The sequence below is a fragment of the Cyanistes caeruleus genome, unplaced genomic scaffold, assembly GCF_971803275.1.
Source record: "Cyanistes caeruleus unplaced genomic scaffold, bCyaCae1.hap1.1 HAP1_SCAFFOLD_69, whole genome shotgun sequence".
Taxonomy (NCBI): Eukaryota; Metazoa; Chordata; class Aves; order Passeriformes; family Paridae; genus Cyanistes; species Cyanistes caeruleus.
This window is the reverse complement of record NW_028255886.1, coordinates 1,713,438-1,737,330: the sequence shown is the minus strand read 5'-3', so window position 1 is coordinate 1,737,330 and position 23,893 is coordinate 1,713,438.

Here is a 23,893-nt window from a genome sequence, read left to right as displayed (position 1 = left end):
CACCACTGTGGTGTCGCAGAGAGGTGTAAACTGGACTTGTCATTGCAGTGATCTCACCGAGAGGAGAAAACTGAGGCTTTCACTGCTGTGGCTTATCAGAGGGGATGAATTCTGACTTGTCTTTGATATCATGTCACAGAGAGGAGAAAAGTGGCACTATCACCGCTGTAAATGTTACAGATAAGTGTAAGTTGGGCTTGTTCAATCTGTGGGGTGACAGCAAGGGTGAAATTTGGCCTGTCAGTGCTGTGATGTCATAATGGGTGGAAAGTGCATCTTTGACTGCTGTGCTGTCACAGGCAGGCGTAAATTGGGGTTCCCACAGTTGTGATGTCACAGAGAGGGGAAAACTGGGGCTATCACAGCTGTGGAGTCTCAGAGAAATTAACACAGGTGTTATGACTTGTCTGTTGCCACAAAGGAGATGGAATTGGGCTTGTCATGCCTATGGTATCTCAGAGAGGTTTTAATTGGTTCTGTCTGTTCTGTGATGTCACAGTGCGGGAAATAATGGGTCTGTCAGTGCTGTGGTGTTCCATCAGAGCTGAAATTAAGGCTGCCATGGCTGTGATGTCACAGATAGAAGAAACCTGAGTCTGTCAGTGCTGTGGTGTCACAGAGAGGGGAAAACTGGAGTGATCACTGTTGTGCAGTGACAGAGAAATTTACAGAGGTGCTATGACTTGTCTGTTGCCACACAGGGAATGGAATTGGGGTTGTTCGGGCTGTGGTATCACAGAGAGTTTTAAATTGGTTCTGTCATGATTGTGATGTCCCAGAGAGGGGAATAATGCGTCTGTCACCACTGTGGTGTCACAGACAGGCGTAATTTAGAGTTGTCACTGCAGTAATGTCACAGAGACCTTTAACTGGCTCCCTCATTGGTGTGATGTCACAGAGAGGAGAATACTGAGGCTGCCGCTGCTCTGGTGTCACAGAGAGGAGTAGTTTTGGCCTGTCACTGCTGTGATGTCAGAGAGAGGGGAAAGCGTGTCTGTCACTGCTGCGGTGTTCCAAAGGGGATGAATTTGAGGCTGTCCTAAGTGTGATGTCTCAGAGAGGGGAAAATTGAGGCAGCCACTACTGTGGTGTCACAGAGAGGCGCAAATTAGAGTTGTCAGTGCTGTGATGTCACAGGGAGGCGAAAATTGGGCCTCTCTCAGATGTGATGTCACAGAGAGAGGCGTAATGGATCTGTGAGTGCTGTGGTGTCACCGAGAGGCATAAATTAGAGTTGTCAGTGCAGTGATGTCACGGAGAGGAGAAACTGGGTCCCTCATTGGTGTGATGTCACAGATAGAGGAAACCTGAGTCTGCCACTGCAGTGATGTCACAGAGAAGGGAAAACTGGGGCTATCACAGCTGTGGAGTCGCAGAGAAAGTATCACAGGTGCTATGACTTGTCTGTTGCCACAAAGGAGATGGAATTGGGGTTGTCATGGCTATGATATCAAAGGGAGGTTTTAATCGGTTCTGTTTCTTCTGTGATGTCACGGAGAGGGGAATTATGGGTCTGTCACTGCTGTGGTGTTCCTTTGGGGCTGAAATTAAGGCTGCCGTGGCTGTGATGTCACAGATAGAGGAAACCTGAGTCTGTCCCTGCTGTGGTGTCACAGAGAGGGGAAAACTGGGGCTGATCACTGTTGTGCAGTGAAAGTTACACAGGTGCTATGACTTGTCTGTTGCCACACAGGGAATGGAATTGGGGTTGTTAGGGCTGTGGTATCACAGAGAGATTTAAATTGGTTCTGTCATGACTGTGATGTCCCAGAGAGGGGAATAATGCGTCTGTCACCACTGTGGTGTCGCAGAGAGGTGTAAACTGGACTTGTCATTGCAGTGATCTCACCGAGAGGAGAAAACTGAGGCTTTCACTGCTGTGGCTTATCAGAGGGGATGCATTCTGACTTGTCTTTGATATCATGTCACAGAGAGGAGAAAAGTGGCACTATCACCGCTGTAAATGTTACAGATAAGTGTAAGTTGGGCTTGTTCAATCTGTGGGGTGACAGCAAGGGTGAAATTTGGCCTGTCAGTGCTGTGATGTCATAATGGGTGGAAAGTGCATCTTTGACTGCTGTGCTGTCACAGGCAGGCGTAAATTGGGGTTCCCACAGTTGTGATGTCACAGAGAGGGGAAAACTGGGGCTATCACAGCTGTGGAGTCTCAGAGAAATTAACACAGGTGTTATGACTTGTCTGTTGCCACAAAGGAGATGGAATTGGGCTTGTCATGCCTATGGTATCTCAGAGAGGTTTTAATTGGTTCTGTCTGTTCTGTGATGTCACAGTGCGGGAAATAATGGGTCTGTCAGTGCTGTGGTGTTCCATCAGAGCTGAAATTAAGGCTGCCATGGCTGTGATGTCACAGATAGAAGAAACCTGAGTCTGTCAGTGCTGTGGTGTCACAGAGAGGGGAAAACTGGAGTGATCACTGTTGTGCAGTGACAGAGAAATTTACAGAGGTGCTATGACTTGTCTGTTGCCACACAGGGAATGGAATTGGGGTTGTTCGGGCTGTGGTATCACAGAGAGTTTTAAATTGGTTCTGTCATGATTGTGATGTCCCAGAGAGGGGAATAATGCGTCTGTCACCACTGTGGTGTCACAGACAGGCGTAATTTAGAGTTGTCACTGCAGTAATGTCACAGAGACCTTTAACTGGCTCCCTCATTGGTGTGATGTCACAGAGAGGAGAATACTGAGGCTGCCGCTGCTCTGGTGTCACAGAGAGGAGTAGTTTTGGCCTGTCACTGCTGTGATGTCAGAGAGAGGGGAAAGCGTGTCTGTCACTGCTGCGGTGTTCCAAAGGGGATGAATTTGAGGCTGTCCTAAGTGTGATGTCACAGAGAGGGGAAAATTGAGGCAGCCACTACTGTGGTGTCACAGAGAGGCGCAAATTAGAGTTGTCAGTGCTGTGATGTCACAGGGAGGCGAAAATTTGGCCTCTCTCAGATGTGATGTCACAGAGAGAGGCGTAATGGATCTGTGAGTGCTGTGGTGTCACCGAGAGGCATAAATTAGAGTTGTCAGTGCAGTGATGTCACGGAGAGGAGAAACTGGGTCCTCATTGGTGTGATGTCACAGATAGAGGAAACCTGAGTCTGCCACTGCAGTGATGTCACAGAGAGGGGAAAACTGGGGCTATCACAGCTGTGGAGTCGCAGAGAAAGTATCACAGGTGCTATGACTTGTCTGTTGCCACAAAGGAGATGGAATTGGGGTTGTCATGGCTATGATATCAAAGGGAGGTTTTAATCGGTTCTGTTTCTTCTGTGATGTCACGGAGAGGGGAATTATGGGTCTGTCACTGCTGTGGTGTTCCTTTGGGGCTGAAATTAAGGCTGCCGTGGCTGTGATGTCACAGATAGAGGAAACCTGAGTCTGTCCCTGCTGTGGTGTCACAGAGAGGGGAAAACTGGGGCTGATCACTGTTGTGCAGTGAAAGTTACACAGGTGCTATGACTTGTCTGTTGCCACACAGGGAATGGAATTGGGGTTGTTAGGGCTGTGGTATCACAGAGAGATTTAAATTGGTTCTGTCATGACTGTGATGTCCCAGAGAGGGGAATAATGCGTCTGTCACCACTGTGGTGTCACAGAGAGGTGTAAACTGGACTTGTCATTGCAGTGATCTCACCGAGAGGAGAAAACTGAGGCTTTCACTGCTGTGGCTTATCAGAGGGGATGAATTCTGACTTGTCTTTGATATCATGTCACAGAGAGGAGAAAAGTGGCACTATCACCGCTGTAAATGCTACAGATAAGTGTAAGTTGGGCTTGTTCAATCTGTGGGGTGACAGCAAGGGTGAAATTTGGCCTGTCAGTGCTGTGATGTCATAATGGGTGGAAAGTGCATCTTTGACTGCTGTGCTGTCACAGGCAGGCGTAAATTGGGGTTCCCACAGTTGTGATGTCACAGAGAGGGGAAAACTGGGGCTATCACAGCTGTGGAGTCTCAGAGAAAGTAACACAGGTGTTATGACTTGTCTGTTGCCACAAAGGAGATGGAATTGGGCTTGTCATGCCTATGGTATCTCAGAGAGGTTTTAATTGGTTCTGTCTGTTCTGTGATGTCACAGAGCGGGAAATAATGGGTCTGTCAGTGCTGTGGTGTTCCATCAGAGCTGAAATTAAGGCTGCCATGGCTGTGATGTCACAGATAGAAGAAACCTGAGTCTGTCAGTGCTGTGGTGTCACAGAGAGGGGAAAACTGGAGTGATCACTGTTGTGCAGTGACAGAGAAATTTACAGAGGTGCTATGACTTGTCTGTTGCCACACAGGGAATGGAATTGGGGTTGTTCGGGCTGTGGTATCACAGAGAGTTTTAAATTGGTTCTGTCATGATTGTGATGTCCCAGAGAGGGGAATAATGCGTCTGTCACCACTGTGGTGTCACAGACAGGCGTAATTTAGAGTTGTCACTGCAGTAATGTCACAGAGACCTTTAACTGGCTCCCTCATTGGTGTGATGTCACAGAGAGGAGAATACTGAGGCTGCCGCTGCTCTGGTGTCACAGAGAGGAGTAGTTTTGGCCTGTCACTGCTGTGATGTCAGAGAGAGGGGAAAGCGTGTCTGTCACTGCTGCGGTGTTCCAAAGGGGATGAATTTGAGGCTGTCCTAAGTGTGATGTCTCAGAGAGGGGAAAATTGAGGCAGCCACTACTGTGGTGTCACAGAGAGGCGCAAATTAGAGTTGTCAGTGCTGTGATGTCACAGGGAGGCGAAAATTGGGCCTCTCTCAGATGTGATGTCACAGAGAGAGGCGTAATGGATCTGTGAGTGCTGTGGTGTCACCGAGAGGCATAAATTAGAGTTGTCAGTGCAGTGATGTCACGGAGAGGAGAAACTGGGTCCCTCATTGGTGTGATGTCACAGATAGAGGAAACCTGAGTCTGCCACTGCAGTGATGTCACAGAGAGGGGAAAACTGGGGCTATCACAGCTGTGGAGTCGCAGAGAAAGTATCACAGGTGCTATGACTTGTCTGTTGCCACAAAGGAGATGGAATTGGGGTTGTCATGGCTATGATATCAAAGGGAGGTTTTAATCGGTTCTGTTTCTTCTGTGATGTCACGGAGAGGGGAATTATGGGTCTGTCACTGCTGTGGTGTTCCTTTGGGGCTGAAATTAAGGCTGCCGTGGCTGTGATGTCACAGATAGAGGAAACCTGAGTCTGTCCCTGCTGTGGTGTCACAGAGAGGGGAAAACTGGGGCTGATCACTGTTGTGCAGTGAAAGTTACACAGGTGCTATGACTTGTCTGTTGCCACACAGGGAATGGAATTGGGGTTGTTAGGGCTGTGGTATCACAGAGAGATTTAAATTGGTTCTGTCATGACTGTGATGTCCCAGAGAGGGGAATAATGCGTCTGTCACCACTGTGGTGTCGCAGAGAGGTGTAAACTGGACTTGTCATTGCAGTGATCTCATCGAGAGGAGAAAACTGAGGCTTTCACTGCTGTGGCTTATCAGAGGGGATGAATTCTGACTTGTCTTTGATATCATGTCACAGAGAGGAGAAAAGTGGCACTATCACCGCTGTAAATGTTACAGATAAGTGTAAGTTGGGCTTGTTCAATCTGTGGGGTGACAGCAAGGGTGAAATTTGGCCTATCAGTGCTGTGATGTCATAATGGGTGGAAAGTGCATCTTTGACTGCTGTGCTGTCACAGGCAGGCGTAAATTGGGGTTCCCACAGTTGTGATGTCACAGAGAGGGGAAAACTGGGGCTATCACAGCTGTGGAGTCTCAGAGAAAGTAACACAGGTGTTATGACTTGTCTGTTGCCACAAAGGAGATGGAATTGGGGTTGTCATGCCTATGGTATGTCAGAGAGGTTTTAATTGGTTCTGTCTGTTCTGTGATGTCACGGAGAGGGGAATTATGGGTCTGTCAGTGCTGTGGCGTTCCATCAGAGCTGAAATTAAGGCTGCCATGGCTGTGATGTCACAGATAGAAGAAACCTGAGTCTGTCAGTGCTGTGATGTCACAGAGAGGGGAAATCTGGATTGATCACTGTTGTGCAGTGACAGAAAAATTTACAGAGGTGCTATGACTTGTCTGTTGCCACACAGGGAATAGAATTGGGGTTGTTCGGGCTGTGGTATCACAGAGAGTTTTAAATTGGTTCTGTCATGATTGTGATGTCCCAGAGAGGGGAATAATGCGTCTGTCACCACTGTGGTGTCACAGACAGGCGTAATTTAGAGTTGTCACTGCAGTAATGTCACAGAGACCTTTAACTGGCTCCCTCATTGGTGTGATGTCACAGAGAGGAGAATACTGAGGCTGCCGCTGCTCTGGTGTCACAGAGAGGAGTAGTTTTGGCCTGTCACTGCTGTGATGTCAGAGAGAGGGGAAAGCGTGTCTGTCACTGCTGCGGTGTTCCAAAGGGGATGAATTTGAGGCTGTCCTAAGTGTGATGTCTCAGAGAGGGGAAAATTGAGGCAGCCACTACTGTGGTGTCACAGAGAGGCGCAAATTAGAGTTGTCAGTGCTGTGATGTCACAGGGAGGCGAAAATTGGGCCTCTCTCAGATGTGATGTCACAGAGAGAGGCGTAATGGATCTGTGAGTGCTGTGGTGTCACCGAGAGGCATAAATTAGAGTTGTCAGTGCAGTGATGTCACGGAGAGGAGAAACTGGGTCCCTCATTGGTGTGATGTCACAGATAGAGGAAACCTGAGTCTGCCACTGCAGTGATGTCACAGAGAAGGGAAAACTGGGGCTATCACAGCTGTGGAGTCGCAGAGAAAGTATCACAGGTGCTATGACTTGTCTGTTGCCACAAAGGAGATGGAATTGGGGTTGTCATGGCTATGATATCAAAGGGAGGTTTTAATCGGTTCTGTTTCTTCTGTGATGTCACGGAGAGGGGAATTATGGGTCTGTCACTGCTGTGGTGTTCCTTTGGGGCTGAAATTAAGGCTGCCGTGGCTGTGATGTCACAGATAGAGGAAACCTGAGTCTGTCCCTGCTGTGGTGTCACAGAGAGGGGAAAACTGGGGCTGATCACTGTTGTGCAGTGAAAGTTACACAGGTGCTATGACTTGTCTGTTGCCACACAGGGAATGGAATTGGGGTTGTTAGGGCTGTGGTATCACAGAGAGATTTAAATTGGTTCTGTCATGACTGTGATGTCCCAGAGAGGGGAATAATGCGTCTGTCACCACTGTGGTGTCGCAGAGAGGTGTAAACTGGACTTGTCATTGCAGTGATCTCACCGAGAGGAGAAAACTGAGGCTTTCACTGCTGTGGCTTATCAGAGGGGATGCATTCTGACTTGTCTTTGATATCATGTCACAGAGAGGAGAAAAGTGGCACTATCACCGCTGTAAATGTTACAGATAAGTGTAAGTTGGGCTTGTTCAATCTGTGGGGTGACAGCAAGGGTGAAATTTGGCCTGTCAGTGCTGTGATGTCATAATGGGTGGAAAGTGCATCTTTGACTGCTGTGCTGTCACAGGCAGGCGTAAATTGGGGTTCCCACAGTTGTGATGTCACAGAGAGGGGAAAACTGGGGCTATCACAGCTGTGGAGTCTCAGAGAAATTAACACAGGTGTTATGACTTGTCTGTTGCCACAAAGGAGATGGAATTGGGCTTGTCATGCCTATGGTATCTCAGAGAGGTTTTAATTGGTTCTGTCTGTTCTGTGATGTCACAGAGCGGGAAATAATGGGTCTGTCAGTGCTGTGGTGTTCCATCAGAGCTGAAATTAAGGCTGCCATGGCTGTGATGTCACAGATAGAAGAAACCTGAGTCTGTCAGTGCTGTGGTGTCACAGAGAGGGGAAAACTGGAGTGATCACTGTTGTGCAGTGACAGAGAAATTTACAGAGGTGCTATGACTTGTCTGTTGCCACACAGGGAATGGAATTGGGGTTGTTCGGGCTGTGGTATCACAGAGAGTTTTAAATTGGTTCTGTCATGATTGTGATGTCCCAGAGAGGGGAATAATGCGTCTGTCACCACTGTGGTGTCACAGACAGGCGTAATTTAGAGTTGTCACTGCAGTAATGTCACAGAGACCTTTAACTGGCTCCCTCATTGGTGTGATGTCACAGAGAGGAGAATACTGAGGCTGCCGCTGCTCTGGTGTCACAGAGAGGAGTAGTTTTGGCCTGTCACTGCTGTGATGTCAGAGAGAGGGGAAAGCGTGTCTGTCACTGCTGCGGTGTTCCAAAGGGGATGAATTTGAGGCTGTCCTAAGTGTGATGTCACAGAGAGGGGAAAATTGAGGCAGCCACTACTGTGGTGTCACAGAGAGGCGCAAATTAGAGTTGTCAGTGCTGTGATGTCACAGGGAGGCGAAAATTGGGCCTCTCTCAGATGTGATGTCACAGAGAGAGGCGTAATGGATCTGTGAGTGCTGTGGTGTCACCGAGAGGCATAAATTAGAGTTGTCAGTGCAGTGATGTCACGGAGAGGAGAAACTGGGTCCTCATTGGTGTGATGTCACAGATAGAGGAAACCTGAGTCTGCCACTGCAGTGATGTCACAGAGAGGGGAAAACTGGGGCTATCACAGCTGTGGAGTCGCAGAGAAAGTATCACAGGTGCTATGACTTGTCTGTTGCCACAAAGGAGATGGAATTGGGGTTGTCATGGCTATGATATCAAAGGGAGGTTTTAATCGGTTCTGTTTCTTCTGTGATGTCACGGAGAGGGGAATTATGGGTCTGTCACTGCTGTGGTGTTCCTTTGGGGCTGAAATTAAGGCTGCCGTGGCTGTGATGTCACAGATAGAGGAAACCTGAGTCTGTCCCTGCTGTGGTGTCACAGAGAGGGGAAAACTGGGGCTGATCACTGTTGTGCAGTGAAAGTTACACAGGTGCTATGACTTGTCTGTTGCCACACAGGGAATGGAATTGGGGTTGTTAGGGCTGTGGTATCACAGAGAGATTTAAATTGGTTCTGTCATGACTGTGATGTCCCAGAGAGGGGAATAATGCGTCTGTCACCACTGTGGTGTCGCAGAGAGGTGTAAACTGGACTTGTCATTGCAGTGATCTCACCGAGAGGAGAAAACTGAGGCTTTCACTGCTGTGGCTTATCAGAGGGGATGAATTCTGACTTGTCTTTGATATCATGTCACAGAGAGGAGAAAAGTGGCACTATCACCGCTGTAAATGCTACAGATAAGTGTAAGTTGGGCTTGTTCAATCTGTGGGGTGACAGCAAGGGTGAAATTTGGCCTGTCAGTGCTGTGATGTCATAATGGGTGGAAAGTGCATCTTTGACTGCTGTGCTGTCACAGGCAGGCGTAAATTGGGGTTCCCACAGTTGTGATGTCACAGAGAGGGGAAAACTGGGGCTATCACAGCTGTGGAGTCTCAGAGAAAGTAACACAGGTGTTATGACTTGTCTGTTGCCACAAAGGAGATGGAATTGGGCTTGTCATGCCTATGGTATCTCAGAGAGGTTTTAATTGGTTCTGTCTGTTCTGTGATGTCACAGAGCGGGAAATAATGGGTCTGTCAGTGCTGTGGTGTTCCATCAGAGCTGAAATTAAGGCTGCCATGGCTGTGATGTCACAGATAGAAGAAACCTGAGTCTGTCAGTGCTGTGGTGTCACAGAGAGGGGAAAACTGGAGTGATCACTGTTGTGCAGTGACAGAGAAATTTACAGAGGTGCTATGACTTGTCTGTTGCCACACAGGGAATGGAATTGGGGTTGTTCGGGCTGTGGTATCACAGAGAGTTTTAAATTGGTTCTGTCATGATTGTGATGTCCCAGAGAGGGGAATAATGCGTCTGTCACCACTGTGGTGTCACAGACAGGCGTAATTTAGAGTTGTCACTGCAGTAATGTCACAGAGACCTTTAACTGGCTCCCTCATTGGTGTGATGTCACAGAGAGGAGAATACTGAGGCTGCCGCTGCTCTGGTGTCACAGAGAGGAGTAGTTTTGGCCTGTCACTGCTGTGATGTCAGAGAGAGGGGAAAGCGTGTCTGTCACTGCTGCGGTGTTCCAAAGGGGATGAATTTGAGGCTGTCCTAAGTGTGATGTCTCAGAGAGGGGAAAATTGAGGCAGCCACTACTGTGGTGTCACAGAGAGGCGCAAATTAGAGTTGTCAGTGCTGTGATGTCACAGGGAGGCGAAAATTGGGCCTCTCTCAGATGTGATGTCACAGAGAGAGGCGTAATGGATCTGTGAGTGCTGTGGTGTCACCGAGAGGCATAAATTAGAGTTGTCAGTGCAGTGATGTCACGGAGAGGAGAAACTGGGTCCCTCATTGGTGTGATGTCACAGATAGAGGAAACCTGAGTCTGCCACTGCAGTGATGTCACAGAGAGGGGAAAACTGGGGCTATCACAGCTGTGGAGTCGCAGAGAAAGTATCACAGGTGCTATGACTTGTCTGTTGCCACAAAGGAGATGGAATTGGGGTTGTCATGGCTATGATATCAAAGGGAGGTTTTAATCGGTTCTGTTTCTTCTGTGATGTCACGGAGAGGGGAATTATGGGTCTGTCACTGCTGTGGTGTTCCTTTGGGGCTGAAATTAAGGCTGCCGTGGCTGTGATGTCACAGATAGAGGAAACCTGAGTCTGTCCCTGCTGTGGTGTCACAGAGAGGGGAAAACTGGGGCTGATCACTGTTGTGCAGTGAAAGTTACACAGGTGCTATGACTTGTCTGTTGCCACACAGGGAATGGAATTGGGGTTGTTAGGGCTGTGGTATCACAGAGAGATTTAAATTGGTTCTGTCATGACTGTGATGTCCCAGAGAGGGGAATAATGCGTCTGTCACCACTGTGGTGTCGCAGAGAGGTGTAAACTGGACTTGTCATTGCAGTGATCTCATCGAGAGGAGAAAACTGAGGCTTTCACTGCTGTGGCTTATCAGAGGGGATGAATTCTGACTTGTCTTTGATATCATGTCACAGAGAGGAGAAAAGTGGCACTATCACCGCTGTAAATGTTACAGATAAGTGTAAGTTGGGCTTGTTCAATCTGTGGGGTGACAGCAAGGGTGAAATTTGGCCTATCAGTGCTGTGATGTCATAATGGGTGGAAAGTGCATCTTTGACTGCTGTGCTGTCACAGGCAGGCGTAAATTGGGGTTCCCACAGTTGTGATGTCACAGAGAGGGGAAAACTGGGGCTATCACAGCTGTGGAGTCTCAGAGAAAGTAACACAGGTGTTATGACTTGTCTGTTGCCACAAAGGAGATGGAATTGGGGTTGTCATGCCTATGGTATGTCAGAGAGGTTTTAATTGGTTCTGTCTGTTCTGTGATGTCACGGAGAGGGGAATTATGGGTCTGTCAGTGCTGTGGCGTTCCATCAGAGCTGAAATTAAGGCTGCCATGGCTGTGATGTCACAGATAGAAGAAACCTGAGTCTGTCAGTGCTGTGATGTCACAGAGAGGGGAAATCTGGATTGATCACTGTTGTGCAGTGACAGAAAAATTTACAGAGGTGCTATGACTTGTCTGTTGCCACACAGGGAATAGAATTGGGGTTGTTCGGGCTGTGGTATCACAGAGAGTTTTAAATTGGTTCTGTCATGATTGTGATGTCCCAGAGAGGGGAATAATGCGTCTGTCACCACTGTGGTGTCACAGACAGGCGTAATTTAGAGTTGTCACTGCAGTAATGTCACAGAGACCTTTAACTGGCTCCCTCATTGGTGTGATGTCACAGAGAGGAGAATACTGAGGCTGCCGCTGCTCTGGTGTCACAGAGAGGAGTAGTTTTGGCCTGTCACTGCTGTGATGTCAGAGAGAGGGGAAAGCGTGTCTGTCACTGCTGCGGTGTTCCAAAGGGGATGAATTTGAGGCTGTCCTAAGTGTGATGTCTCAGAGAGGGGAAAATTGAGGCAGCCACTACTGTGGTGTCACAGAGAGGCGCAAATTAGAGTTGTCAGTGCTGTGATGTCACAGGGAGGCGAAAATTGGGCCTCTCTCAGATGTGATGTCACAGAGAGAGGCGTAATGGATCTGTGAGTGCTGTGGTGTCACCGAGAGGCATAAATTAGAGTTGTCAGTGCAGTGATGTCACGGAGAGGAGAAACTGGGTCCCTCATTGGTGTGATGTCACAGATAGAGGAAACCTGAGTCTGCCACTGCAGTGATGTCACAGAGAAGGGAAAACTGGGGCTATCACAGCTGTGGAGTCGCAGAGAAAGTATCACAGGTGCTATGACTTGTCTGTTGCCACAAAGGAGATGGAATTGGGGTTGTCATGGCTATGATATCAAAGGGAGGTTTTAATCGGTTCTGTTTCTTCTGTGATGTCACGGAGAGGGGAATTATGGGTCTGTCACTGCTGTGGTGTTCCTTTGGGGCTGAAATTAAGGCTGCCGTGGCTGTGATGTCACAGATAGAGGAAACCTGAGTCTGTCCCTGCTGTGGTGTCACAGAGAGGGGAAAACTGGGGCTGATCACTGTTGTGCAGTGAAAGTTACACAGGTGCTATGACTTGTCTGTTGCCACACAGGGAATGGAATTGGGGTTGTTAGGGCTGTGGTATCACAGAGAGATTTAAATTGGTTCTGTCATGACTGTGATGTCCCAGAGAGGGGAATAATGCGTCTGTCACCACTGTGGTGTCGCAGAGAGGTGTAAACTGGACTTGTCATTGCAGTGATCTCACCGAGAGGAGAAAACTGAGGCTTTCACTGCTGTGGCTTATCAGAGGGGATGCATTCTGACTTGTCTTTGATATCATGTCACAGAGAGGAGAAAAGTGGCACTATCACCGCTGTAAATGTTACAGATAAGTGTAAGTTGGGCTTGTTCAATCTGTGGGGTGACAGCAAGGGTGAAATTTGGCCTGTCAGTGCTGTGATGTCATAATGGGTGGAAAGTGCATCTTTGACTGCTGTGCTGTCACAGGCAGGCGTAAATTGGGGTTCCCACAGTTGTGATGTCACAGAGAGGGGAAAACTGGGGCTATCACAGCTGTGGAGTCTCAGAGAAATTAACACAGGTGTTATGACTTGTCTGTTGCCACAAAGGAGATGGAATTGGGCTTGTCATGCCTATGGTATCTCAGAGAGGTTTTAATTGGTTCTGTCTGTTCTGTGATGTCACAGAGCGGGAAATAATGGGTCTGTCAGTGCTGTGGTGTTCCATCAGAGCTGAAATTAAGGCTGCCATGGCTGTGATGTCACAGATAGAAGAAACCTGAGTCTGTCAGTGCTGTGGTGTCACAGAGAGGGGAAAACTGGAGTGATCACTGTTGTGCAGTGACAGAGAAATTTACAGAGGTGCTATGACTTGTCTGTTGCCACACAGGGAATGGAATTGGGGTTGTTCGGGCTGTGGTATCACAGAGAGTTTTAAATTGGTTCTGTCATGATTGTGATGTCCCAGAGAGGGGAATAATGCGTCTGTCACCACTGTGGTGTCACAGACAGGCGTAATTTAGAGTTGTCACTGCAGTAATGTCACAGAGACCTTTAACTGGCTCCCTCATTGGTGTGATGTCACAGAGAGGAGAATACTGAGGCTGCCGCTGCTCTGGTGTCACAGAGAGGAGTAGTTTTGGCCTGTCACTGCTGTGATGTCAGAGAGAGGGGAAAGCGTGTCTGTCACTGCTGCGGTGTTCCAAAGGGGATGAATTTGAGGCTGTCCTAAGTGTGATGTCACAGAGAGGGGAAAATTGAGGCAGCCACTACTGTGGTGTCACAGAGAGGCGCAAATTAGAGTTGTCAGTGCTGTGATGTCACAGGGAGGCGAAAATTGGGCCTCTCTCAGATGTGATGTCACAGAGAGAGGCGTAATGGATCTGTGAGTGCTGTGGTGTCACCGAGAGGCATAAATTAGAGTTGTCAGTGCAGTGATGTCACGGAGAGGAGAAACTGGGTCCTCATTGGTGTGATGTCACAGATAGAGGAAACCTGAGTCTGCCACTGCAGTGATGTCACAGAGAGGGGAAAACTGGGGCTATCACAGCTGTGGAGTCGCAGAGAAAGTATCACAGGTGCTATGACTTGTCTGTTGCCACAAAGGAGATGGAATTGGGGTTGTCATGGCTATGATATCAAAGGGAGGTTTTAATCGGTTCTGTTTCTTCTGTGATGTCACGGAGAGGGGAATTATGGGTCTGTCACTGCTGTGGTGTTCCTTTGGGGCTGAAATTAAGGCTGCCGTGGCTGTGATGTCACAGATAGAGGAAACCTGAGTCTGTCCCTGCTGTGGTGTCACAGAGAGGGGAAAACTGGGGCTGATCACTGTTGTGCAGTGAAAGTTACACAGGTGCTATGACTTGTCTGTTGCCACACAGGGAATGGAATTGGGGTTGTTAGGGCTGTGGTATCACAGAGAGATTTAAATTGGTTCTGTCATGACTGTGATGTCCCAGAGAGGGGAATAATGCGTCTGTCACCACTGTGGTGTCGCAGAGAGGTGTAAACTGGACTTGTCATTGCAGTGATCTCACCGAGAGGAGAAAACTGAGGCTTTCACTGCTGTGGCTTATCAGAGGGGATGAATTCTGACTTGTCTTTGATATCATGTCACAGAGAGGAGAAAAGTGGCACTATCACCGCTGTAAATGCTACAGATAAGTGTAAGTTGGGCTTGTTCAATCTGTGGGGTGACAGCAAGGGTGAAATTTGGCCTGTCAGTGCTGTGATGTCATAATGGGTGGAAAGTGCATCTTTGACTGCTGTGCTGTCACAGGCAGGCGTAAATTGGGGTTCCCACAGTTGTGATGTCACAGAGAGGGGAAAACTGGGGCTATCACAGCTGTGGAGTCTCAGAGAAAGTAACACAGGTGTTATGACTTGTCTGTTGCCACAAAGGAGATGGAATTGGGCTTGTCATGCCTATGGTATCTCAGAGAGGTTTTAATTGGTTCTGTCTGTTCTGTGATGTCACAGAGCGGGAAATAATGGGTCTGTCAGTGCTGTGGTGTTCCATCAGAGCTGAAATTAAGGCTGCCATGGCTGTGATGTCACAGATAGAAGAAACCTGAGTCTGTCAGTGCTGTGGTGTCACAGAGAGGGGAAAACTGGAGTGATCACTGTTGTGCAGTGACAGAGAAATTTACAGAGGTGCTATGACTTGTCTGTTGCCACACAGGGAATGGAATTGGGGTTGTTCGGGCTGTGGTATCACAGAGAGTTTTAAATTGGTTCTGTCATGATTGTGATGTCCCAGAGAGGGGAATAATGCGTCTGTCACCACTGTGGTGTCACAGACAGGCGTAATTTAGAGTTGTCACTGCAGTAATGTCACAGAGACCTTTAACTGGCTCCCTCATTGGTGTGATGTCACAGAGAGGAGAATACTGAGGCTGCCGCTGCTCTGGTGTCACAGAGAGGAGTAGTTTTGGCCTGTCACTGCTGTGATGTCAGAGAGAGGGGAAAGCGTGTCTGTCACTGCTGCGGTGTTCCAAAGGGGATGAATTTGAGGCTGTCCTAAGTGTGATGTCTCAGAGAGGGGAAAATTGAGGCAGCCACTACTGTGGTGTCACAGAGAGGCGCAAATTAGAGTTGTCAGTGCTGTGATGTCACAGGGAGGCGAAAATTGGGCCTCTCTCAGATGTGATGTCACAGAGAGAGGCGTAATGGATCTGTGAGTGCTGTGGTGTCACCGAGAGGCATAAATTAGAGTTGTCAGTGCAGTGATGTCACGGAGAGGAGAAACTGGGTCCCTCATTGGTGTGATGTCACAGATAGAGGAAACCTGAGTCTGCCACTGCAGTGATGTCACAGAGAAGGGAAAACTGGGGCTATCACAGCTGTGGAGTCGCAGAGAAAGTATCACAGGTGCTATGACTTGTCTGTTGCCACAAAGGAGATGGAATTGGGGTTGTCATGGCTATGATATCAAAGGGAGGTTTTAATCGGTTCTGTTTCTTCTGTGATGTCACGGAGAGGGGAATTATGGGTCTGTCACTGCTGTGGTGTTCCTTTGGGGCTGAAATTAAGGCTGCCGTGGCTGTGATGTCACAGATAGAGGAAACCTGAGTCTGTCCCTGCTGTGGTGTCACAGAGAGGGGAAAACTGGGGCTGATCACTGTTGTGCAGTGAAAGTTACACAGGTGCTATGACTTGTCTGTTGCCACACAGGGAATGGAATTGGGGTTGTTAGGGCTGTGGTATCACAGAGAGATTTAAATTGGTTCTGTCATGACTGTGATGTCCCAGAGAGGGGAATAATGCGTCTGTCACCACTGTGGTGTCGCAGAGAGGTGTAAACTGGACTTGTCATTGCAGTGATCTCACCGAGAGGAGAAAACTGAGGCTTTCACTGCTGTGGCTTATCAGAGGGGATGAATTCTGACTTGTCTTTGATATCATGTCACAGAGAGGAGAAAAGTGGCACTATCACCGCTGTAAATGTTACAGATAAGTGTAAGTTGGGCTTGTTCAATCTGTGGGGTGACAGCAAGGGTGAAATTTGGCCTGTCAGTGCTGTGATGTCATAATGGGTGGAAAGTGCATCTTTGACTGCTGTGCTGTCACAGGCAGGCGTAAATTGGGGTTCCCACAGTTGTGATGTCACAGAGAGGGGAAAACTGGGGCTATCACAGCTGTGGAGTCTCAGAGAAAGTAACACAGGTGTTATGACTTGTCTGTTGCCACAAAGGAGATGGAATTGGGCTTGTCATGCCTATGGTATCTCAGAGAGGTTTTAATTGGTTCTGTCTGTTCTGTGATGTCACAGAGCGGGAAATAATGGGTCTGTCAGTGCTGTGGTGTTCCATCAGAGCTGAAATTAAGGCTGCCATGGCTGTGATGTCACAGATAGAAGAAACCTGAGTCTGTCAGTGCTGTGGTGTCACAGAGAGGGGAAAACTGGAGTGATCACTGTTGTGCAGTGACAGAGAAATTTACAGAGGTGCTATGACTTGTCTGTTGCCACACAGGGAATGGAATTGGGGTTGTTCGGGCTGTGGTATCACAGAGAGTTTTAAATTGGTTCTGTCATGATTGTGATGTCCCAGAGAGGGGAATAATGCGTCTGTCACCACTGTGGTGTCACAGACAGGCGTAATTTAGAGTTGTCACTGCAGTAATGTCACAGAGACCTTTAACTGGCTCCCTCATTGGTGTGATGTCACAGAGAGGAGAATACTGAGGCTGCCGCTGCTCTGGTGTCACAGAGAGGAGTAGTTTTGGCCTGTCACTGCTGTGATGTCAGAGAGAGGGGAAAGCGTGTCTGTCACTGCTGCGGTGTTCCAAAGGGGATGAATTTGAGGCTGTCCTAAGTGTGATGTCTCAGAGAGGGGAAAATTGAGGCAGCCACTACTGTGGTGTCACAGAGAGGCGCAAATTAGAGTTGTCAGTGCTGTGATGTCACAGGGAGGCGAAAATTGGGCCTCTCTCAGATGTGATGTCACAGAGAGAGGCGTAATGGATCTGTGAGTGCTGTGGTGTCACCGAGAGGCATAAATTAGAGTTGTCAGTGCAGTGATGTCACGGAGAGGAGAAACTGGGTCCCTCATTGGTGTGATGTCACAGATAGAGGAAACCTGAGTCTGCCACTGCAGTGATGTCACAGAGAAGGGAAAACTGGGGCTATCACAGCTGTGGAGTCGCAGAGAAAGTATCACAGGTGCTATGACTTGTCTGTTGCCACAAAGGAGATGGAATTGGGGTTGTCATGGCTATGATATCAAAGGGAGGTTTTAATCGGTTCTGTTTCTTCTGTGATGTCACGGAGAGGGGAATTATGGGTCTGTCACTGCTGTGGTGTTCCTTTGGGGCTGAAATTAAGGCTGCCGTGGCTGTGATGTCACAGATAGAGGAAACCTGAGTCTGTCCCTGCTGTGGTGTCACAGAGAGGGGAAAACTGGGGCTGATCACTGTTGTGCAGTGAAAGTTACACAGGTGCTATGACTTGTCTGTTGCCACACAGGGAATGGAATTGGGGTTGTTAGGGCTGTGGTATCACAGAGAGATTTAAATTGGTTCTGTCATGACTGTGATGTCCCAGAGAGGGGAATAATGCGTCTGTCACCACTGTGGTGTCGCAGAGAGGTGTAAACTGGACTTGTCATTGCAGTGATCTCACCGAGAGGAGAAAACTGAGGCTTTCACTGCTGTGGCTTATCAGAGGGGATGAATTCTGACTTGTCTTTGATATCATGTCACAGAGAGGAGAAAAGTGGCACTATCACCGCTGTAAATGTTACAGATAAGTGTAAGTTGGGCTTGTTCAATCTGTGGGGTGACAGCAAGGGTGAAATTTGGCCTATCAGTGCTGTGATGTCATAATGGGTGGAAAGTGCATCTTTGACTGCTGTGCTGTCACAGGCAGGCGTAAATTGGGGTTCCCACAGTTGTGATGTCACAGAGAAGGGAAAACTGGGGCTATCACAGCTGTGGAGTCTCAGAGAAAGTAACACAGGTGTTATGACTTGTCTGTTGCCACAAAGGAGATGGAATTGGGGTTGTCATGCCTATGGTATGTCAGAGAGGTTTTAATTGGTTCTGTCTGTTCTGTGATGTCACGGAGAGGGGAATTATGGGTCTGTCAGTGCTGTGGCGTTCCATCAGAGCTGAAATTAAGGCTGCCATGGCTGTGATGTCACAGATAGAAGAAACCTGAGTCTGTCAGTGCTGTGGTGTCACAGAGAGGGGAAATCTGGATTGATCACTGTTGTGCAGTGACAGAAAAATTTACAGAGGTGCTATGACTTGTCTGTTGCCACACAGGGAATAGAATTGGGGTTGTTCGGGCTGTGGTATCACAGAGAGTTTTAAATTGGTTCTGTCATGATTGTGATGTCCCAGAGAGGGGAATAATGCGTCTGTCACCACTGTGGTGTCACAGACAGGCGTAATTTAGAGTTGTCACTGCAGTAATGTCACAGAGACCTTTAACTGGCTCCCTCATTGGTGTGATGTCACAGAGAGGAGAATACTGAGGCTGCCGCTGCTCTGGTGTCACAGAGAGGAGTAGTTTTGGCCTGTCACTGCTGTGATGTCAGAGAGAGGGGAAAGCGTGTCTGTCACTGCTGCGGTGTTCAAAAGGGGATGAATTTGAGGCTGTCCTAAGTGTGATGTCTCAGAGAGGGGAAAATTGAGGCAGCCACTACTGTGGTGTCACAGAGAGGCGCAAATTAGAGTTGTCAGTGCTGTGATGTCACAGGGAGGCGAAAATTGGGCCTCTCTCAGATGTGATGTCACAGAGAGAGGCGTAATGGATCTGTGAGTGCTGTGGTGTCACCGAGAGGCATAAATTAGAGTTGTCAGTGCAGTGATGTCACGGAGAGGAGAAACTGGGTCCCTCATTGGTGTGATGTCACAGATAGAGGAAACCTGAGTCTGCCACTGCAGTGATGTCACAGAGAGGGGAAAACTGGGGCTATCACAGCTGTGGAGTCGCAGAGAAAGTATCACAGGTGCTATGACTTGTCTGTTGCCACAAAGGAGATGGAATTGGGGTTGTCATGGCTATGATATCAAAGGGAGGTTTTAATCGGTTCTGTTTCTTCTGTGATGTCACGGAGAGGGGAATTGTGGGTCTGTCACTGCTGTGGTGTTCCTTTGGGGCTGAAATTAAGGCTGCCGTGGCTGTGATGTCACAGATAGAGGAAACCTGAGTCTGTCCCTGCTGTGGTGTCACAGAGAGGGGAAAACTGGGGCTGATCGCTGTTGTGCAGTGAAAGTTACACAGGTGCTATGACTTGTCTGTTGCCACACAGGGAATGGAATTGGGGTTGTTAGGGCTGTGGTATCACAGAGAGATTTAAATTGGTTCTGTCATGACTGTGATGTCCCAGAGAGGGGAATAATGCGTCTGTCACCACTGTGGTGTCGCAGAGAGGTGTAAACTGGACTTGTCATTGCAGTGATCTCACCGAGAGGAGAAAACTGAGGCTTTCACTGCTGTGGCTTATCAGAGGGGATGAATTCTGACTTGTCTTTGATATCATGTCACAGAGAGGAGAAAAGTGGCACTATCACCGCTGTAAATGTTACAGATAAGTGTAAGTTGGGCTTGTTCAATCTGTGGGGTGACAGCAAGGGTGAAATTTGGCCTGTCAGTGCTGTGATGTCATAATGGGTGGAAAGTGCATCTTTGACTGCTGTGCTGTCACAGGCAGGCGTAAATTGGGGTTCCCACAGTTGTGATGTCACAGAGAGGGGAAAACTGGGGCTATCACAGCTGTGGAGTCTCAGAGAAATTAACACAGGTGTTATGACTTGTCTGTTGCCACAAAGGAGATGGAATTGGGCTTGTCATGCCTATGGTATCTCAGAGAGGTTTTAATTGGTTCTGTCTGTTCTGTGATGTCACAGTGCGGGAAATAATGGGTCTGTCAGTGCTGTGGTGTTCCATCAGAGCTGAAATTAAGGCTGCCATGGCTGTGATGTCACAGATAGAAGAAACCTGAGTCTGTCAGTGCTGTGGTGTCACAGAGAGGGGAAAACTGGAGTGATCACTGTTGTGCAGTGACAGAGAAATTTACAGAGGTGCTATGACTTGTCTGTTGCCACACAGGGAATGGAATTGGGGTTGTTCGGGCTGTGGTATCACAGAGAGTTTTAAATTGGTTCTGTCATGATTGTGATGTCCCAGAGAGGGGAATAATGCGTCTGTCACCACTGTGGTGTCACAGACAGGCGTAATTTAGAGTTGTCACTGCAGTAATGTCACAGAGACCTTTAACTGGCTCCCTCATTGGTGTGATGTCACAGAGAGGAGAATACTGAGGCTGCCGCTGCTCTGGTGTCACAGAGAGGAGTAGTTTTGGCCTGTCACTGCTGTGATGTCAGAGAGAGGGGAAAGCGTGTCTGTCACTGCTGCGGTGTTCCAAAGGGGATGAATTTGAGGCTGTCCTAAGTGTGATGTCTCAGAGAGGGGAAAATTGAGGCAGCCACTACTGTGGTGTCACAGAGAGGCGCAAATTAGAGTTGTCAGTGCTGTGATGTCACAGGGAGGCGAAAATTGGGCCTCTCTCAGATGTGATGTCACAGAGAGAGGCGTAATGGATCTGTGAGTGCTGTGGTGTCACCGAGAGGCATAAATTAGAGTTGTCAGTGCAGTGATGTCACGGAGAGGAGAAACTGGGTCCCTCATTGGTGTGATGTCACAGATAGAGGAAACCTGAGTCTGCCACTGCAGTGATGTCACAGAGAAGGGAAAACTGGGGCTATCACAGCTGTGGAGTCGCAGAGAAAGTATCACAGGTGCTATGACTTGTCTGTTGCCACAAAGGAGATGGAATTGGGGTTGTCATGGCTATGATATCAAAGGGAGGTTTTAATCGGTTCTGTTTCTTCTGTGATGTCACGGAGAGGGGAATTATGGGTCTGTCACTGCTGTGGTGTTCCTTTGGGGCTGAAATTAAGGCTGCCGTGGCTGTGATGTCACAGATAGAGGAAACCTGAGTCTGTCCCTGCTGTGGTGTCACAGAGAGGGGAAAACTGGGGCTGATCACTGTTGTGCAGTGAAAGTTACACAGGTGCTATGACTTGTCTGTTGCCACACAGGGAATGGAATTGGGGTTGTTAGGGCTGTGGTATCACAGAGAGATTTAAATTGGTTCTGTCATGACTGTGATGTCCCAGAGAGGGGAATAATGCGTCTGTCACCACTGTGGTGTCGCAGAGAGGTGTAAACTGGACTTGTCATTGCAGTGATCTCACCGAGAGGAGAAAACTGAGGCTTTCACTGCTGTGGCTTATCAGAGGGGATGCATTCTGACTTGTCTTTGATATCATGTCACAGAGAGGAGAAAAGTGGCACTATCACCGCTGTAAATGTTACAGATAAGTGTAAGTTGGGCTTGTTCAATCTGTGGGGTGACAGCAAGGGTGAAATTTGGCCTGTCAGTGCTGTGATGTCATAATGGGTGGAAAGTGCATCTTTGACTGCTGTGCTGTCACAGGCAGGCGTAAATTGGGGTTCCCACAGTTGTGATGTCACAGAGAGGGGAAAACTGGGGCTATCACAGCTGTGGAGTCTCAGAGAAATTAACACAGGTGTTATGACTTGTCTGTTGCCACAAAGGAGATGGAATTGGGCTTGTCATGCCTATGGTATCTCAGAGAGGTTTTAATTGGTTCTGTCTGTTCTGTGATGTCACAGTGCGGGAAATAATGGGTCTGTCAGTGCTGTGGTGTTCCATCAGAGCTGAAATTAAGGCTGCCATGGCTGTGATGTCACAGATAGAAGAAACCTGAGTCTGTCAGTGCTGTGGTGTCACAGAGAGGGGAAAACTGGAGTGATCACTGTTGTGCAGTGACAGAGAAATTTACAGAGGTGCTATGACTTGTCTGTTGCCACACAGGGAATGGAATTGGGGTTGTTCGGGCTGTGGTATCACAGAGAGTTTTAAATTGGTTCTGTCATGATTGTGATGTCCCAGAGAGGGGAATAATGCGTCTGTCACCACTGTGGTGTCACAGACAGGCGTAATTTAGAGTTGTCACTGCAGTAATGTCACAGAGACCTTTAACTGGCTCCCTCATTGGTGTGATGTCACAGAGAGGAGAATACTGAGGCTGCCGCTGCTCTGGTGTCACAGAGAGGAGTAGTTTTGGCCTGTCACTGCTGTGATGTCAGAGAGAGGGGAAAGCGTGTCTGTCACTGCTGCGGTGTTCCAAAGGGGATGAATTTGAGGCTGTCCTAAGTGTGATGTCACAGAGAGGGGAAAATTGAGGCAGCCACTACTGTGGTGTCACAGAGAGGCGCAAATTAGAGTTGTCAGTGCTGTGATGTCACAGGGAGGCGAAAATTGGGCCTCTCTCAGATGTGATGTCACAGAGAGAGGCGTAATGGATCTGTGAGTGCTGTGGTGTCACCGAGAGGCATAAATTAGAGTTGTCAGTGCAGTGATGTCACGGAGAGGAGAAACTGGGTCCTCATTGGTGTGATGTCACAGATAGAGGAAACCTGAGTCTGCCACTGCAGTGATGTCACAGAGAGGGGAAAACTGGGGCTATCACAGCTGTGGAGTCGCAGAGAAAGTATCACAGGTGCTATGACTTGTCTGTTGCCACAAAGGAGATGGAATTGGGGTTGTCATGGCTATGATATCAAAGGGAGGTTTTAATCGGTTCTGTTTCTTCTGTGATGTCACGGAGAGGGGAATTATGGGTCTGTCACTGCTGTGGTGTTCCTTTGGGGCTGAAATTAAGGCTGCCGTGGCTGTGATGTCACAGATAGAGGAAACCTGAGTCTGTCCCTGCTGTGGTGTCACAGAGAGGGGAAAACTGGGGCTGATCACTGTTGTGCAGTGAAAATTACACAGGTGCTATGACTTGTCTGTTGCCACACAGGGAATGGAATTGGGGTTGTTCGGGCTGTGGTATCACAGAGAGATTTAAATTGGTTCTGTCATGACTGTGATGTCCCAGAGAGGGGAATAATGCGTCTGTCACCACTGTGGTGTCACAGAGAGGTGTAAACTGGACTTGTCATTGCAGTGATCTCACCGAGAGGAGAAAACTGAGGCTTTCACTGCTGTGGCTTATCAGAGGGGATAAATTCTGACTTGTCTTTGATATCATGTCACAGAGAGGAGAAAAGTGGCACTATCACCGCTGTAAATGCTACAGATAAGTGTAAGTTGGGCTTGTTCAATCTGTGGGGTGACAGCAAGGGTGAAATTTGGCCTGTCAGTGCTGTGATGTCATAATGGGTGGAAAGTGCATCTTTGACTGCTGTGCTGTCACAGGCAGGCGTAAATTGGGGTTCCCACAGTTGTGATGTCACAGAGAGGGGAAAACTGGGGCTATCACAGCTGTGGAGTCTCAGAGAAATTAACACAGGTGTTATGACTTGTCTGTTGCCACAAAGGAGATGGAATTGGGCTTGTCATGCCTATGGTATCTCAGAGAGGTTTTAATTGGTTCTGTCTGTTCTGTGATGTCACAGAGCGGGAAATAATGGGTCTGTCAGTGCTGTGGTGTTCCATCAGAGCTGAAATTAAGGCTGCCATGGCTGTGATGTCACAGATAGAAGAAACCTGAGTCTGTC